The sequence below is a fragment of the Dermacentor andersoni genome, chromosome 1 (genome assembly GCF_023375885.2).
Source record: "Dermacentor andersoni chromosome 1, qqDerAnde1_hic_scaffold, whole genome shotgun sequence".
Classification (NCBI taxonomy): Eukaryota; Metazoa; Arthropoda; class Arachnida; order Ixodida; family Ixodidae; genus Dermacentor; species Dermacentor andersoni.
The window spans coordinates 315521166-315540252 of NC_092814.1; the positions used below are offsets into that span (position 1 = coordinate 315521166).

Here is a 19087-nt window from a genome sequence, read left to right on the forward strand (position 1 = left end):
GTCATAAAGCACCTTTTTCACAAAGAAGTTCCGCAGAAAAAAAAAAGAAAAAAAAGAAAAGACACGGCCAAACATTTAACCCGATAACGGGCGCCCCTGGTAGGGCTGGTGGAAGAAAGAACTGAGCGCTACGTTTATAGTTGCGAATAAATGCTGTGGCTATCGATATACTGCGAACGGTGGCCATGACCGCCGCCAGTTGGTGCCCTGCAACGCGCGAGTCCGCCGCAGTTCAATATTATTCGCAAGATAGCGGAGAGCTAGAGCAGATAGCTTTCGTTGTGCAAACGCTGGTCCCATGGCTGCGCCCGCATATTTAAGACATGCGGATGTTACTGTTGTTGGCAATCCACAAGCCTGGCGCATGACTGGCGTATGCTGGGCTGTAGGTCTCGCGTTCTGTGCAGTTCTGAACGATTCAAACGCGGAGTGCGTGGCTGCTCGCGCTTTTTTGCGCCACTGGTCAGTGTTGGGGACAACCGAGGTCGTGGATTATGAAACCCTATGAACGCGAGGGCTTTTGTGACACACTGCGATTGCATTTACCCCCCCCCCCCCCCCCCTCAAAAAAAAAAAAGGAAGACCCACTAAGCGCTCATCGGTGGAGCAAGAATGGACCGGCAGCCACGTGGTCCGGTTATCGCGTTTGAATGGCCGAGCACTGCACGTTCCCCGGATGGCAAAATAGCAGCGCTTTGCCCGTTCTGTGTGTAGGACGGGGTACAACGGGCAGGCTGGATTGCGAAGTTATCCTGTACATGCATGAAAGTTCCAGAGACCCTCGCTCGCTGCACGTTCTTCGGCATGGGTTTGCGGTCAGTTAGGAGCTTCGAACTGCGCACGATAATTCTGTGGTTTACGCATTGCATAAGTAAATTAAAATGTAGACGCTAGCCAGAACCAGAGGCACGACCTAGGCGCAATGTTTCTTCGGCGCATCTTTCTCGGTATATAGACGCCTTTACATCATAAATAGTCAAAACTGAACTTTTCCAGGCGATTTGACAGCAGCAAACGCGAACAGCAATTTACACATATTTCTATTTAATATTTTGATCGGCAATTTCCAACAAAAATGGTTTCGATTATCTCCCTCTCCGTTCACCGCAGAGCACAAACGTGTCGACGAAATTATATATATATATATATATATATATATATATATATATATATATATATATATATATATATATATATATATATATATATATATAATATGTGACGTCGGATTTATTATTCGATGCAGTGATTTCGGGTGCTTGAATGTTAGGAAACACAAACGCACACTCGAGCACGTGTGTCCACTATACGAGTCACGGCTGTCATTTCTTTTGCATGAATCACACAGCTAAGGCCGTTCGTTGTAACTGGTACCAGAGTTACGACACTTTGTGAATTTGGCCTCTGAGCCCATCCCGCGGCCGCCCTATAGTTCATAAAGCTTCCCGTTTGTAAGGAATCTTTGGCACTGGCCGGGCGCCTTCACAAATAATATGTCCAGCATGAGCATTGGCTGAACTTTTTTTCTTTATTTTTTTTTACGAGCAATTATAGCGTAAAAGCGCTTTGTGGATACGGGCCCCTCCTGTTCCTTCCATAAATGGTCTCTTCGATTTGACAGCACTTTCAGCACCAGTGCAGAACTTTTGGCCACGTCATTACAGTGCAGTGCGGCGCGCGCCTTTGCATGCACCGTGCTCTTCGATTTCACTTAGTGCAAGGCAAGTTCTGCACGAGTTCACCACGGTTCGCCTGCACTCGCCACTTTCGAGGAGCAGGCATCGTGCAAGCTCTCAGTATAGCAGACGACACGGGGCAGCGCTAGTTTAATAACGGCGCACGGACGCAAATATCTTCTGCTCTGGTTAATTGCAGCAATTCCTATATAGCTCTTGCAATTAACCAAAGTGGAAGATGTGAAGCACATGCGCGATACCCTTAATGGCCGTGAGGACAGTTTAGTAAAGTCATGTGACATGTTAAATTGCCTCCCATCGTTAAATTGTCTAATTGAGTCATATCAGGGCGAACTTTAAACATACGCACAAAGAAAGAGAACACATGACGACAAGCGCTATCCGACTAGCGCTTGTCCCCGTGTGTTGTTCTTTTCCCTTCTGTATACGTTTTAGTTTGCGCCGCTATGGCCTCATGATGCAAAACCAACTTGCCCAATCTTTTACCTTACTAAGTTAAATTGTTCTCCGCCGAGAAAAAAAAAAAAGAGAACATCTACGCCCACCATTCCTCTCTCACGACGTGGTACTTTCACGATAGCTATTATTGGGATAACGAAACGGAAATACCCTCCCCTCTCTTGTGCTGCATGTAAATTTGTCGAAATGGTCAGCGATAGGCCTGCACTAAGTGGATAGCAGGTGGTGCCAGTTTGCAGTCTAAAGCTGGTACAGCGCAGCAAAGCAAGGAAGAAACAAACCTTTCTATGTTGCGCTGTACCAGTTTTAGGATGCAATACCAATTCGCCCAATCCTCAACCCTAGTGAGCCAGTTTGCAGAAGCGTTTTCTCCACAGGAGCCAAACTTCGAGCACGGCGCAGTTGAAACACGTGCATCTGGAATGGCGACAAGCCACACCAACTGGGAAAGCGCCCGTAAAATGATGTGGAAACAACAGCAGACGCTACGACGGACCCCGCAGCACGCTGTAGCGCGTAATGGGAACAGATGCTACGAATTAACGATCAGCCAAATACGCGAAATGCGCCGTTGAAATAAATGTGCAGCGCTGGTGCAGGCACTGCTCTTGAACGTTCGGAAATGGCGCTTCACTTTGCTGCACTCGCGCTGCAACAGAACGGAGCTAGCGCCGAAAGTGCAGGCAAATCGAAGAGATCTAAACGTTACCATGTAAGAGTGCACGCATGCAAATTATATCGTCCCCGTTTGTCGGCGGCTCATCTTGATGCCCGGTCGAGGCAGCCCGCGAGACAGTGCCACCCGAACGAGAACCTCGAGTACCGATGCGACGAGTGCGACATAAGCTTTCCGAAGCCAGTGGCCATATATTTTTTTATTCATTTATCATCCGTATAGCTGCGTGTTCCCTGAGCTAGGCGCGAGCGCTCTGAAATAACCAGCCGAACATGATTCGATCCGGTGCTCCGAAACGGCCGGTCAAACGTATCTCGATCGCGCGGTTTCAGAGCTTCCTGGCGCGCTCTGGAACGACCTGTCGAAGATGATTTTAGAAACCCGGCCGGTCGGCTTTCGTGGTCTTCCGGTACTAGTTTCCTTGTTCGACGCACTGCATCATCCGCTAACCGGCCAGGTATGCATGTTGCGTCTCAGAAGCGCTGTCTGTCTATCGAACAGTGAGTTAAGCGGCTGGTGTGCGGCCATACATATGTATAGTGTTCTCTGGCGCAAGCATTTGTGATTTTGATTGTTCGCAGCAGTGGATAGTGGCGTGTGTATAATATAGTACTGCGTTTTACTTTTTTTTTTACAATTTTTTACTCTCTTTTCTATCGCTTCTTTTTTATTTATTTTTGTTTATAACATACTGCAGACTACACATCGGTCCTTGCAGGAAGGGCACTCAAGCATACAAGGCAAATTAGAAATAATGCAAAAAAAAAACGCAAATATAGAAATATAGATACTATACAATAAATACAAATAAATATGCATAACAGAGAGCATATGAGTAACGCACGTCACTATAGGAACGTTTAGGTACATCACGGGTCGGGAGTTCCACTCAGACACTGTTCTGGGGAAGAAAGAAAACTTGTATGTATTTCTCCTGGCGAAATGAGGGGTTAATGCATATGTGTGATCATGACGTGTATGCCTTGTGGACAAAGGGGTCACGTATACCGAGGGGGCTAAGGATAATTCACGATTAATTAGTTGCTGCCGGAAATTCAGGCGAAGCACCCGCCTCCGTGTCTCGAGGAGGGGAGTGTCGTTTGCCGCCATTAGATGTGCGGGGGGAATCGGTGTGCTTAAACTTAGAACAAGTAAAACGAAAAACCTTTCTCTGAATTCTCTTCATGATTTTAATGTTATGTTTAGTGTATAGATCCCATGTAATGCAAGCGTACTCTAGTTTAGGTCTGATGAAAGTCAAAGAACTTAATAATTTAATGCTGGCAGGTGAATTTCTCAGTTGGTGTTTTAAGAAGCAAAGTTTACGGAAGGCGGAACAACAAATATTACTAATATGTAAATTCCAGGAAAGGTTATTAGAAAATGTTACGCCTAGGTATTTGTACCTTTGACTTGTGTACCCCCTTTTGTTGTGTGTGTGGCACCTTTGATATTGTACCCCACTCCTGCGATAACCCTATTAGGGTTGCAGTATGTATAAATAAATAAAAATAAATGAAAATAATTTTCGACTTCTTTTAAGAGTGAAGCGGCCAATGTGTATTCATATTTTAAAGGGCTTTTCTTGCGAGTAAGGCGAAGGTAGACTGTTTTGTCTTTGTTCAAGGTCATGCTCGCCCTGTCACACCATTCTTGTATATAGTCTAAGCTTAGACTAAGTTCAGATCTGGTCATGTAGAGAAGATATTTCCCGAAATAAGACGCAGTCGTCCGCAAACAATCTAATTCGTATAGCTGGTGTAACTACGGTGACAATGTCATTTATGTAGAGTAGAAACAGCAATGGCCCCAGAACGCTACCGTGGGGTACGCCGGGTATTACCGGACGACCAGCTGGAGTTATTACCTTCAATTGAGACAAACTGCACTCAATCCGAAAGATAAGCGCCTATCCAAGAAACTATAATATTAAGAAGATTACTATATTTAAGTTTTTGAATCAGTTTATAATGAACTACTCTGTCGAATGCCTTACAAAAATATAAAAAAAAAAAGAGCGTCAATTTGACCGTTACTATCTATGGTTTTTGCGAATGTATGAAGTACAGTTAACAATTGTGTGGTAGATGAATATCCTTTTCTGAAGCCATGCTGTCAATCTGTTCTGCTGGCAATCTGCTGGCAATCTGCTGGCAATCCGGCCCTTTCCTCACCCGGCATTATGCCTCTCCTGGTGACCATTGTCAGTCGGGTCTTTCCTCTTGCTCCTTTAATTGTTATCGTCATTTTGTGTTCGCGCACCGAACAGCAATCGTATAACGCGAGGGCGCCGAAGCGTCCAGCATGCCGAAGCGTCCAGCATGCCGAAGCGCCAAAATGTTGATGCATTTACATTGAAAGTGCGCAGCGCACTGACGTGATGACTCGGTACAAACATGTTTTGACGTGCCAAATGTGTAAAAACAATTTTTTTTTTTTCTTTCTGGATAAAACACTCTTGTGTGATAAACGTTAAGACTGAACACTGAAGCCATCTTGAGGCCTACCTCTCAGGTTATTCTCTGGGGTGCGCGCTGCGCTCGGCTTTGAAGTCGAGAACTGTTTACGCGTTCGGTGGAGGCAGCGCACGCGCGTGCGCGCCGCAGTTGAAAGATCGGCAGAGTTCTGCGACGCAAGTCCCGTGCGACCTGTTCCTCACTGCGCTTCTATTTTTTTTTTCACATTTCTCTGCATTGGTCGTAGCCGTGCCCGCAGTCACGTACCGACTGTCGGGACATAAACAATGCCGCGTGCTTTTTGCATGCGACGACGACCCTGCCTCGCTTACAGGTATAAGGCAAGAAGTGCTCGAGCTGGGTGCGCGGTATGTTGCCGTTTATCCTCGTATTTTTTTTTTTTTGTCTCTATTCTGTAAGGCTCTAGCGCACAAGAGGCTACGATAAAACAAAGAAGCAAGCGGAGTCATCTTTTTTTCACGCCTTCTGTGTCAGCGCTCTAAAAGGAGGGTGAGAGCAAAAGGCCCAATCGCAGAAAGCGTTTTTATTCCGTTACGGAGTGTTCCTCTCTCTCTCTCTCTCTCTCTCTCTCTCTGTTTTTTTTTTTTTTCTTATAGTATGAAAACTGCTATGCCTCACTTTGTTTTTGTAAGGCTCAATGGTCGATGATTTCAGGCAGAACTTGGCAGGATTTACATTCCGTGCATTTCACGATTTCATTGGACGCTCCTGAAAGCTCGGCAGTGATAATAGTTGGTGCTTGCGCCTCATTTCCCCCTCTGTTCAATATTAGGGAAGTAGAACGAAACACAATCTCAGAATAAGAACATTTTCATTAATAAAGGTATACGCATGTACAAAGTATATATTATGTGACAATGAAAGAGGACTGGGTGAATGCTGTACACGGAAGAGTAAGTGAGTTGGACAAAAATTACGCAATATGTCATTTAAAAAAAACGTTTCTTGAGCCTTGCCTTGACCGTCGGCAAAGTGACTCGTCTTTTTTTACTCAATCTGTTGAGTCGAATGAAAGTGAATCGAATGCTTATCAGTATCATAGTGCCTATGCAATGGTAAACTGTTCACGATGGTTGAACTGTACGATATGCATATAAACAGAGGGTTCCAATAAAATCGCATCTTTGCACTCGTTTGGAAAAGCGGGCACGGCGTATAGTTCACTATGCAGGACCCAGCGAACGGCTTAAATGGAGTTTAGCGGAGTTTGAATTGTACGAGCTTTCAAGAAAGAAGAGTGTCCCTTCGGTTCATCGAGGAACGGAGAAAAGAGGTAAATTAATGCGCACTCCGTCCAAAATCTATTGGGTAATCGAAGCGCACGCATGGCAATATGATTCGTACGTAGGCGCACAGACGAAGGTACTACCAGCGACGTCTGCGCCACACATCGAACGTCGGCCGATCCTTCATTCATCCGTTCATTCATTCATTCTTTCATTGTCGGTGAATCCAGTCCCTCACCGGGGGACTCTGTGGCTATGTGAAAGAACGCTCTGCTGCTGAGCTTGCGCGAGGTCGTGGGTTCGATTCCCAGCCGCGGTGGTCAGGCGTTAAACCCCACAACGTAATTTAGTTTTCGTTAGTTTATTATTATTATTTCTTCTCACAGCAGCCATGCATAGCTAAAATGTATAATTTCCGGGGTATCAGACTCTACGTAGGCTCGCGTCTCTTGTTAAACCGTGAGCAAAGGAACGCGGAATAAAAAGGCAGAGTAGATATTTGCCACGCTTGTTTACAGAAAGCAACTTCCGTTGAAATTTAATTAAACCGAAAGTAAATTGTGCCTATCCATCGGTGTACACCAGTGACTGCCTCTCATGAGATACAGGTGGCCTGTGCAGATGCAACAAAGTATTCCAGAGTTACTCGAATCACATCTCTCTCTCTAATTTATTGAAAGAAAAAAAAATACGAAAGAAGAAAATGCTACCTTCTGTGCCGGGGAGTATTATGCGAAGTTGTGGTGGTAAAAGAGGGCGTTTCTAAGGCTATTCAGTTGGCTTCACTTTACTGATTCTAAAATGATAACATGTTGGAAACGATAAATTTCAAATATGAATACAAACTGAGGCCGAATTTGCAGTTATTTTGTTCGTTAGTTGTGGTTTCCGTTGGCTGGCGGCCTCCATAAATAATATGTCTAGCAACGCAATTGGCCGGTATCTTGTTTTGCGAACGTTTGTATTGTAAGAACATGTTTTGTGAATCCGGGCCCTGGATCGAAAAAGAAAAAAAAAACGCATATTTTCGAATCTACTTTCTTTTTAACATTTGCCACTTTTGCAAGCAAACATAAAGTAATAAAAATGAATATGTAAATAAAACTCGAAACACGCTCTCGCATAGTTCAAGAAAGTTCGAATAAACAGTATTCACTTTACACAGCAGGTAATGAGGGCTATATAAAGAAAAGTAATAAAAGAAAAGAAAAGAAAAGCAAAATAAGAATAACATTCGAGAGCAGTAACTAAGTGCAAGTAGGCACTCTCTACAATACACGTACAGCACAAACTATAACAAGTTCAAGCGCGTTTTCGGTGCACTTCGCTGAAACCGGCAACTGCAGCACAGAAACGGCAGCGCGGAAACAATTGAACTGCAAAAGTGTGCAGCTGGCGCCTTAGAATTCCTGAAAGTACTGAGAATTGCGCAAAACTACTAGAGAGATGCTATGTACTCATGCCGTATCTTGCTCTCTCTCTCTCTCTCACTCACTCTCAGGATCTCGCGTTACAGCGCTTGCGAACTTAATTTCTTAAGGCTTACTATCATTTTAATTTTAATGACGTGGCAAGTAAAACGAGGGCCTTTTATTTTCGCTTCAAGACAGGTTATGCGCGCCAATATGGGGACGAAAAAAAAAAGAAGAAACAAATGTGCGTGATTAGGTTAGGAGGCCGGTAGAACATAGACTTCGAGAAGCAAGGCATACAAAATATGTGAGCGATATATATATATACCGTCAACCTCTACCGAGCTTATACACAAAAGTTTTCTGGCTCGTTACCACGATTTCGCATTTTTGCGTGCCGTTACTGAATCTACTAGCGTTGGATCCCCATCGGCGGATGGGAATACCGTGGTAATACGCTGCAGCGGTCGTGATAGAGAGTACGGGTTCGGTGCTTCCAGCTGGCCGTGCTTGCGAGTACGCATTCCGACAGCTGACAGACAGGCGCGTAGCAGTTGGGTGTGACGTGCCCGTAACGTGCGTTGGGGTAGGTTGACGCCGAAAAAGTAAGAAAAATGCGTTAGCTCGCAGTGGTTTATGCTTGCTCGCCCTATAGAACGGTTCTTTATGGGACCCTCACGCGTAGTAGTCCGTAGCATTCCACCCCAACCCCCCTCACCACTCTCCTTTTTTTTTTTCTCTGCCAGGTACGAAATGGCAAAGCATAATACTGACCATAGTTCCCCTGGCAACTTGTCGATTGCTCACGTGCACGATCACCGCTCACTTATTTGGGCCAGGTAATATTTCTAAGAAAAACCGAAAGTGGAGAAAAGGGTGACTTCAGCGACTCCTGGATATCGCGTGACGTGTTCAGTGAAGACGTCGGAGCGTTTATTATTAAGTTTAGATGGCGGCCAACTGACAAAGAAACGAGACTCTACTATCCTGCTGATCGTAACTTGCCGGCATGAAGCCAAAGTGTTATAGTGGGTCTCCCCGTTGGTGCAAATACTACATTTCTTTGTGCAGAGATGCGCACATAGTGAAGCAGAAAAAAAAAAAAAAAAGAAGTCGAACTCAAGGCCGTGCGTTAATAAAATTACGCAATATTTGAGCTAAGGCATCAGCGGGTAACTAGTAAAGTCGTTATATTGTGGCCATAGCCAGTTTGCAACGTACGGAAACCTGAGCCACGCCTATTGCGCCATCAGTACGAGCCGTGGCTGGTCGCCGGCGTTATTGATTGCGTTTCAGCTTTTGCTCAATGCGTACGCTTGTGTGGACAGCCAAGACACTACAGACACTACAGGTTAGCAGCGCTCCATAAGTGGCAGACCGTTAAGCGATCGAGTAGTTAGTATAGCTCCGGCAGAGTCCTTCTATGTTTGGCTCGGGTAAGAACCGAATGTGAACTATAAGGGCTCTATGGAACAACGCATTCAGCTCAAAAGCAGTTGAAGTCCACAGGTCGAATTTATGACGCATATATTTTGGGCATGCGTAATGGGGTTGTCAAAACCTCGGCCCGGATGGTGTAACGGTTTTGTCCCGATGATTTTCCTTTTGGCGATTCGTTCGTCGTCGAAGCGGTGCGCCGTCTATGTGGCATCATGTCAAGGTATATATATATATATATATATATATATATATATATATATATATATATATATATATAGGCCGTGGCTTGATGATACTGAACTGAAGAAACCGTTAATATATAGTACGTGCCCTATAAGCTTTAGATCTTCCACTTTCAGTGGTTGGTCATGGCTCGACACCGACTCACATTGGCTTACCGTTTATTAGAAGCGCCCAGAGACATGTTTAATAAAGCTTTCCCTCGTAAGAACTCATTGTTATTATCTGGTTGCTTCACTAATAGTGCGTTCGCCATGACGATTGGCCGACGTCTGCTCTGATACGAACCTTCTTCGCGCGCGAACTGTTTTGCGAATACGGGTGCGGATCATCTTATACACCGCTATAGACTGATGAACACGATCTGCGAAGGTCGCGCGCATAAATAATTACTCGCTAAACGAAGTGTCACTGCTCGCGAGGTCTGCTCGTCTTTATCATAAAGTGGCTGGCAACCATCGACATTTGGTGCAGCTCAGTGTTTTTAGCCTGATGCGAGAGAGCGTATCGCGTGTGTCGCCCCGGCTACTCCTTTAACCCCTCGCTGGTCGGTTGCGAGTGGGTATCAAGCGCACGAGCTGCTTGCGCTGTCCCCCCGTGTTTTTGAGAAGGCACTCACGCGAGCTGAGAACAGTCCGCAGGGCGTTATATGGCGACACGGAAGGGAGCTCTCGATGGTATGGTCTAAACGCGCGCCGGATGGGATGGGGGTATCGTTGTCTTGTTATTAAAATTACCCACCGCAGTCGATGTCATTTCGGCTGACAGCTCCGGCAGGTTTCGCTATGATGGAGAGGACAGGTTGAACGAGTGGACACGGTGGTAACGAAATAGGGAAGCGGACGGGCGCTTGTCTTAACATGCCCATCTTCTTCACAGGCCCAATAGTGCGGGGTCTAAGTTGAGCGAGAAACTGCTCCAGTGGCCTCAAGCTTCGCTCGGTGTGGAACAACCAGCGCTCTCGTCTTCGCCACACGAACGGAGCAGTTGTGGGATCCGTGTTTCATTGATCCGAGTTTTATCGATTTATTTTCAGTGGTGTAGTAGCAAAAATATGGCATGACTTGAGCGGCAGCAACTATTAAAGGCGATGAAAGCTTCAAATATATCTACAAGAATATCTTAAAGGGACACTAAAGGATCAACAGTAAATTAGGTAATTCTTTGGTATTCTTATGGAACTCCCCGTTGATTAATTCGTGGGAGAAATGTTGATTGCTAGCAGAGTTAATGAAAGACATACTTCCTGCTTTTCAAAAGCATATGCTGTTATTTATTTTAAATGGTTGGTAAGTGGGGGGGGGGGGGAGGGTTGAAGTGGTGAGGGGCATATATTAGCGCACAAAAGGTTTTCAGGAAGTGCTACGTTGAGTATTTGTTTCATTTATGTTGCAAATAATTCCGTCTTTGTCGATAAACAATAATTAGGCATTTACTTAACACGCAAAAGGAAGTTTATAACATTGCGGGAAGCTGTGCAGTCACCTCGAAAAGTCGTCGGCGCACACTTTGTTTCTTTCTTTCGCGTATTTTCTGGCTCACCAGCGTAAGAGCGACCTTTCAGGTATTTCGGAGACGTAATTTAGTAACACAGCCTCTCTTATTATTGCTAATCCATGTCGCTTTCGGAAAATGCAAGCGAAATTGACTCGAAGCCTTGCGCATATCCGTAACTCGAGGAGTCACAAAAAATGATCCCCCATGTGTTAGCGAAGTGCGCATCGGCTTGAAAACTGCGTAGTTTCCTGACGCCACACCTGCTCGGAAAAGAAGTCGTCGGGCTTGTTTTTCGTGCTGTAGCTGAGTACGTAGCAGCGAGGATAAGCGACGGACACGAGAGCTTGAAATGGACACAATGAGCGCGCTGTGGGCGTCCGTATTGTGCTGCAGTGTCATTTTACCGCGCATTGCTGTCACAATTCGCAGATGTCTGAGGATCCGCAGAACTGCAAAAGCTATATATCATGAGGCCTTACTCTGGTGATCCTGTATATACGAAGTTCCTCGCGGAAAGAGAACCCGCTCGAAAGAAAAGAAAAAAGAAACAGAAAGATGCATATATTGCCAGTATTTTTTTTTTGTCTTTTTTAACTTGCAGCAAGACTTATTAGACTTTGTTAGGCAGAAAAAAAAAAACTATGGAACACTAATATTGGAAGGGAAGCATATGAAAGCAAAAATAAACAATCACTGTGTTGTAACTAAAACGAACAAGATTTCCCACACTAATGAGTCCCATTTTTTGCAGTTATCATTTGTTTCACATGCATGATATTGTCGAAGTGTCGAAGTGAACAGTTTTTATATGCTACGTTATGGTGCATTTTTATATTGTTTCAGGTGAGCTAAGAGATGACCTGAAATTGTATATGCATGGCTTTTCGATACATGCACATACACGCGAATAACATACACGGCGACGCATATAAGGAAGCGCATACACGGAAGAACACAAGCCTTCAATTATTCACACTAGCCCTTCCCCGTGCCATCGCTTGTTGAAATGATCTTCCTGATGTTATTGCATCCACATGCAACCATCAATCATTCAATGATCAGCTGCGCGAATGCTTTCAAGTGACATCGTGACGATAATTACCCTTGTCTTGTATATAATATTGTGTTTTATGCTTGTTGTTCTTTTTTTTCGTTCTTTCGCAATGATTCACATTTCTGTCGTAAACCCCTGCTTTTTTCAATAGTTCTGTGCCCGTATTCACAAAACGTTCTTACGTTAAAAGCGTTCGTGCCAGCCAGTAGTGATGTAGGGCATATCATGTCATCAACCAATGAAAAACAGCACTTAAGAACGAAAAGCGTTGTAAATTCGGCGCCTGTATTTGGCATTTATGCTGCATTTGTACGTATATTTCTTCAATGATAATATTGTGTACCTTGCACTTATGTCTGTTGGTGCTTTTTAGTCCTAGCCATGTGCAATACCTTCACTTTCTCTTTTGCCCTGTATATCTTGCATCTCCTTACAATATGCTTGTTCGGCCTCCCACCTTACTAAATGCCCTCTGGGCCCTGTAAGGTATCTTAAATAAGCAAATAAATAGATCGCTGTTTCTATATGTATATGTTCAATTTATCTTACTAACGTTTTTCTGAATTATAGTTAATTCAAAGTTTTCTCACACGTAGCACGATGCCTCATTTCACCCTGCGCTGTTTGGCTCTGTGCCCTCAACGTGCTGCATTACAACGGTGCTTTAAACCATTTTTATACTAACTGCTTCACTGAACGGCCAACCGGGATAAGAGCCTTTGTCATTCCTGGCAGCATTCTGCTCCTGCTCCATGAGCAGCAACATACCAATAAACTTCAAATGCCAGTACATTCGCTATCATAATCAAGGATACTAGGCACGCCAAACTAGTTTGGTAGCGCCCATTCTCTGCGCAAAGGAAACGCGAAGGTTCTCTTATAATTTCAGATGCGTTTTCTACTGCGTTAATGAAAGGACAAGCGAAAAAAAATTCCTTCGGTACCTACGTTGACTTACCCGTTTCCAAATTCTCTGTCAGGTACGGTATATGTCGTTCATGAACACAAATGACAGTACATAAAGCCTTCATCCGCGGACCTGATATGGCACTTACATGCGTGCGCATAGGATATTTATTTATGTAGAGCATTTGTAAACGTAGTACGTGACCTGTAGTGATGAACAGATAGGCAAATATAGGAGAAGCCTCAGACTAGAGAGATCGTTTCTACAAGGGCAAAGACTTCAGGGAGCATGCTTAAATTGCACAATTGAAGTCTGCCAGTACTGAAATCATCATCTAGCTTCTGCTAGAAACTCTCAGCCTCTTGCACCAGTGTCCAGAAATGCGGACTCAGAATTTGCCGTAAAATGCTCCGCTGCTTCAGTTAACGCATAGTTTTCAGTAATTTCAGTAACAAAACGTTGTGCCCGTAGAAAACGAAACGATAAGCTTTTCAGCGCTCGAGCCCTGGGTTTTCCTACGATGCCGATCTGCTAGTGCACCGAGCGGCAGGCTTAGATTAGTGGAGAGCTTGACCGTTTATCGCTGGCACTATCCGCGCCTGAGATACGCGCTAATGATGCCGGACGTCGGTTGTTTCGGATCGCCGACTTTGACCTTGAACCGAAAAACGCTGAAACGTATTTCGGTTTCACTCTGAAACAAAATAATAAATAACGTTTCGGTTACGTTTTCGTTCCGGTCAAATATAACCATTTTTTCTTTGGTTTTTTGCTTCTGTTTTTGTTCCGTTCCGACACACTATACTTGCGAGTACTTGCATCACGAAACTTGTAAATTTTTTGCGTGTTCGTCCAGTTCAAGGGAAGTTACATTTTTTTTTCCCCTTTTGACAAGTTACTTGTGCGTACCGATCGCGTGTTCCCTATCTGATCATGTTCACTTTCAAGTGCACATTTGTCTCCTTACTTATCAGAATCGGCTTTCAATTTTTGTTGGCCTCTTAGTGAAAGCAGCCAACACCTCCATTTTCAGCTCCAAAACAGCTATCGCATCTATGCAACGTTTAAGCTATATCCGCAATATGCTCAGTAAAGTCTACTATAATGACCTAAATACAATTATTTATTAATAATTATTCATTAAATAATTGCATGAGCTCTCACACAGGACCAGCATCAATGTCTGGGTATCATCGTCCGATAAAACGAGCACCAGTTTCCACACTCAGCCATGGGCGTTGTAAATGAAAGAGTCGCTTAAATAAATAAATAAATAAATAAATAAATAAATAAATAAATAAATAAATAAATAAATAAATAAATCCAGCGGGCACAAAACGCAGACCGCGTTGAGCTCGTGCCAGCTGCAGCTGGGCACAACATCCGTCACTGCTACCGCTGCGGACCCGTGCGTTTCCCTCCTTCAAATTTTCAGCTTGAATGCGGGATGTCAGTGATCACCTCATTTTCGCCGTTCCGGTTGCGATGTGATTTTGATCGCCGTGCGCTTCTTTTTTTTTTTTAACCTACATGCATGCTCGCGTCAAGAGAAACGGCAGGCAAATGAAATTGTTATATGATTCGTCGCACTGAACCGTCTGCATGCGGCTCGGATGCCGTTAACTGGTGTTGCTGTCAAAAGTTTCCACGCATCTCCTGGGCGGTATTGTGTATACGCTCCTGGTGCTCCAAAGACATGGACAAGGGGAGTTTCAACCCTTCCCCTTACTGTCGGGAGGGTTGTCAGCTTCCAGGCATGAAAACCAGCCACGACGCTCCAAACCTAATGAAACAAAAAAACTGCCACGGCCAAGGAAGCCAAGGAAGCGGCGAAGTTGCGGAGTGAATTAACTGATCGATACGCTCCTCACCCGTCCGCGCACATATGAGGAGCGCCTGCTGCTGGTAATAGCGAAACCCGTGTATTTACATCCGAGCAGGCACAAACCAATCCGCCCCCCCCCCCCTCTCACCCCCCCTCCCCCCAAAAAAATCATTTGTTTGCGTGTGCTATTCGCAAGCTGTGACTTCACACATTACAATAATGATAGCAATTTCATCGCCATGCCTTATGTAGATGCCCAAAAGCAGCCGACAAAAGCAGCAACGGGTTCCGCATGCGCAAGTGCAGTCGTAGAGGACACCATTTTTTCATAGATATGAGAGGCCTGGCACACAGTAATTTGACAGCCGCACTACTGCTGGTTCTTAAAGGTTCACAAGGATTGCGATTCATAAGACAAAGGTCAAAGACGACACCCCAACTCCAAACATCCGCTTCGTCAGGCTATACGGAGCGGCATAAAGGGCCTGTTGACGCGAAATGCTTGTTCTAACCGTGCTCTAGAAAACATTGATGGAAAGCACTTCGGCAAAGCTTGATACAATACCTGAGCAATAAGAGAGCTTAATAACATTGCCATGTATCAGGCGCCGCTTTAATTCAGATGATGTTGGGAGCGTTGTGATGTCAAACTCCGCGTTCGATGGAAATCGTAACCAAATCTCAAAGGAAGAAAAAAAAATAGAAGCCTAGGGACAGGGAGGAGAGGAAAGGAAGTGTGTTTACCTTTTCTGCGCGTAAGGCTGCATAGCGACCATTACTGTACGGCGCTTAGAATATATTTAATTTCGCTGCATTCTTGCCGCGAGAGGCAATTTCATTTAGTATCCATATAAAACAATTAAAGCGAGAGAGATCATTCCAAGCGCGCAATATCAACTTCTTGTTTTCCTGTTGTTTTCCTGACTATGCCTGCGACGAGCACAGCTGCGTTCTTGTTTTAAAATCTGTCGCTCTACTTCTCTTTTAAAAGCTTTTTTTTTCATGGTATCTCTTTAAAAGCGCTTTGCCCGTCGACGAACGACTCACTAAGCTGCTGCAAGCCTACCCTAGCAAAAATTCTAACACAAAAACCAATAGCCTATGAGGTTATTGACACTAATACAGTTTATTATGTCTATTAGTGTATTAGTCTAATATATATATTGGTGTATTGGTCTGATAGGTATATTGGCGTATTAGTCTAATAGACCTATTAGTGTATTTGTCTAATGGGTCTATTGGTGTGAAAGGAAATGTTGCAATGCACCAGATACAGAATGAAAAACAGGCATAATTGCTAGAAGCATTTATTAGCACAACATGTATTTTTACAGATTCCTCTTTCGAGATCTTCGTCAGGTCGGCAATCTTGATTGCCAGAGCTTTCACTCCACCACTTCGACCAGAGAACGTCCTTTTGAGGAAGAGGTTTAAAAAAACCTGGGCAGAAACACACAGACATATAGAAACATTTAAAAGCAGGGGTGCTAGTTCTGCCACTAAATGTTTAGGCTCGCAATTTTTGCTTCTAAATCGCAATAATATGGCCCCGCAATTTCCAAACTAAGTTTAGAACAAAGTGTGATATGCTTAGCTTGGCATGTTTATCATAATGAAAAGTGACGTCACTTCACACGACATAACAACTAGAAAGCACATAAAGTGAACATAAGATGTTCTGTGCGTTACATCGAAACTGCAGGCAGATACGGAACAACTCTAGGCAGAAATCTTGCACAGCATTGTCGGCAATAGGCACGTCATTGCTGCTATGCGCACAACAATCGGCCCAACGACGCTGTACTGAAGTACATCCACCGTTGGGGAAGAAAAAGAAAGAAAACAACTTTATACTATTTTATAGGAGCATTAATAAGTATAATAATTACCTCCAAGTCGTAGAATCGGCGTCGGGCAAAACATATCACATCGATGCACGCCGATAGATTCACAAAGCTGCGAAGCACAGGGGTAAAAACATTTGCCTTCCGTTGTTTTGAAGTCACACAACATCCATAGATGAAACTATCCAAATACCTATACTACTACGCGAATAAGAATGCGCAGGTGCCAACACCTGGGTTTCCTTAAAAAACATCGTTCATTCACTAAAAATCACGCACGCCTTGCCATGACATAGCTACAGTACACTGCGAAATGGCAGCTGTCAATGTACACGTGCTGTGCGCAACTACGGCTGACTACGTCCACAGTTTTACCATGTTTTACGTTCTTGCCGCCCGCCGTGTTTCCTTCTCTGCGACACTGTTCTTTGATGTCAATGAATATTACGGCCTTTTATGCGCGGTAATACGTTATCAATTTAGGTTTACAAGTTTAACATCACTTTATGCGCACTTCCAACAGAAGATACGGGACTAACGAAACATCAGTGGAAAACAAATATAGTTGCTGCGATTGTACCATCGTTCGTAAACTCACCGGGCACCGGGACTCTGACTTGCAGATTATGGCTGGTTGTTCGTTGTGCTTTTTTTTTTTCGTGGCGAAGTATTTGCTGGGCTGTAAACACTAGCTGTTTTCTCAACAACTAATCGCGACGAGCCTGAACAGAGGCCTAGCTATGAGACGGTCACCAGTGAAGCAAAATTGGCAAGACCATGGAGGCGCGCGTCGCTTTCGGTTGTGTCGCTGAGAGATAGGGGACAGTTTCACTAGCTTCGTGCGATGAAACTAATACAAACGTGCGAAGGCAGTGTGCTGCACGCTTTGTACAGTAGAATTCTTAATGATTCAGCGATTAATTAGAGACACCTGTCTATGGAAATGGTTCCCAATACAGTCTATTTTTTCATAAGCTTTCACCTTCGCATTAAACAACCAGCAAACAACAGCACCCGAATTCAACAATGCGTGTTGCATAACAGACCAGCAACAATCTGTATAAGGTCAATAGGACGTATTAGTCTAATAGAGAAATTAGTACACATGCAACACTGCTTGTAAAGGACTAATACGTTCAATACACCGGCATATTCGTCTTATAGGTCAATCAGTACAACTAATAGAAATTTCTATTGGCCTAATACAAAACTTATACAGCTAATACGAAACTGTATTAGACTAATACAAACTTCTGTTACAATTTTTGCTAGGGTAATTATTTCAGGAAGAAATGTGTCGTACAAAGGGAGGAAGCGGTCCTGAAGCCGTCTACGGAACCCGCCCCCGCCGATCACCGCGGTGTGTGCTCGCGCATCCGCGTTTTACGTGCATGGACCGTGGCGGACAGAAGAAACAAAATAAGCGAGAAGCAGCAAAATGATTCCTCGTCATTGGATCGGATACGTTACACGATCACGGTCTCCGGGAAGCCTCCAATCCAGAAAAACGTAGGCGGGTCGCCAACCCGTCGGCGTCGCTAAACAGGTTTCTCTGCCTCCATTTGATTCAGTTTGCCCAGCGATTCTTTCTTTATTTTCTTTTTCTGCTCATTTCGTCTTTACTGGTTTTTTTTTCGCCATACTTGATTTTTCACTTCATTTTTTCATCGGTGCATGCGCTGTTCTATCACTGCTCCCGGACATGCAGCGCCATCCAGTGGCGGATACTGGAGACGCTAACTGACTCGGCCGCTAGCGTCCGCGCCCGCACAGCTTCTTCGACCGTCCTGCTGAAAGAGGCTTTTACGGAATACGTCTTCGAAGAGGCGATGTCGGAAGCGCTATTGGAGCTCATTGGCTGTTTACAGGCGTTAACTGGAGCCTCACTTCATAAGCAAAAAAATGAGCGGGAATGCTAATCTATAGATAAGAAACAGCTTCACCTGCTGGAGATATTATTAAATGCGACGTAATGAGCTCACACCTTGCTCCATTTCGCGAATTACAATTACCAACAGCCATTTACGCTTTGAATGGGTAATTAGCCGTTAAAGGATACAAACAAGTCATACTAGAGTTCAGAAGGGTGGCGCAAAAGCGAAAGGCACCTTTCAAAGTAATGCCAAGTAATGCCAAGCCAAAAACGAAGACACCAAGGACAGAAAAGAGGAAATTACTTGTACTTGGTAATTGAATTGCAAAAATGATAAATTATTGGAAATGAAAGTGGATGAAAAGGCAACTGGCGGCAGGTGGGATACGAGTCCACGTCTTCGCACTACTCGATAAATTAATGGAAATGAAAGTGGATGAACAAACAACTGGCCGTAGGC

General features: G+C 44.3%; 1 long non-coding RNA gene across 1 annotated transcript; it reads right to left on the reverse strand.

Moving 5' to 3' along the window:
• Positions 1-16207: 16207 nt before the first annotated feature.
• Positions 16208-18866, reverse strand: LOC129380891 (uncharacterized). The gene is made up of 3 exons (XR_008609090.2): positions 18225-18866; positions 16800-16866; positions 16208-16350 (listed from the first exon to the last, which is right to left on the reverse strand). It is a non-coding gene; the product is annotated as an uncharacterized lncRNA (long non-coding RNA).
• Between the last annotated feature and the right edge of the window lie 221 nt (positions 18867-19087).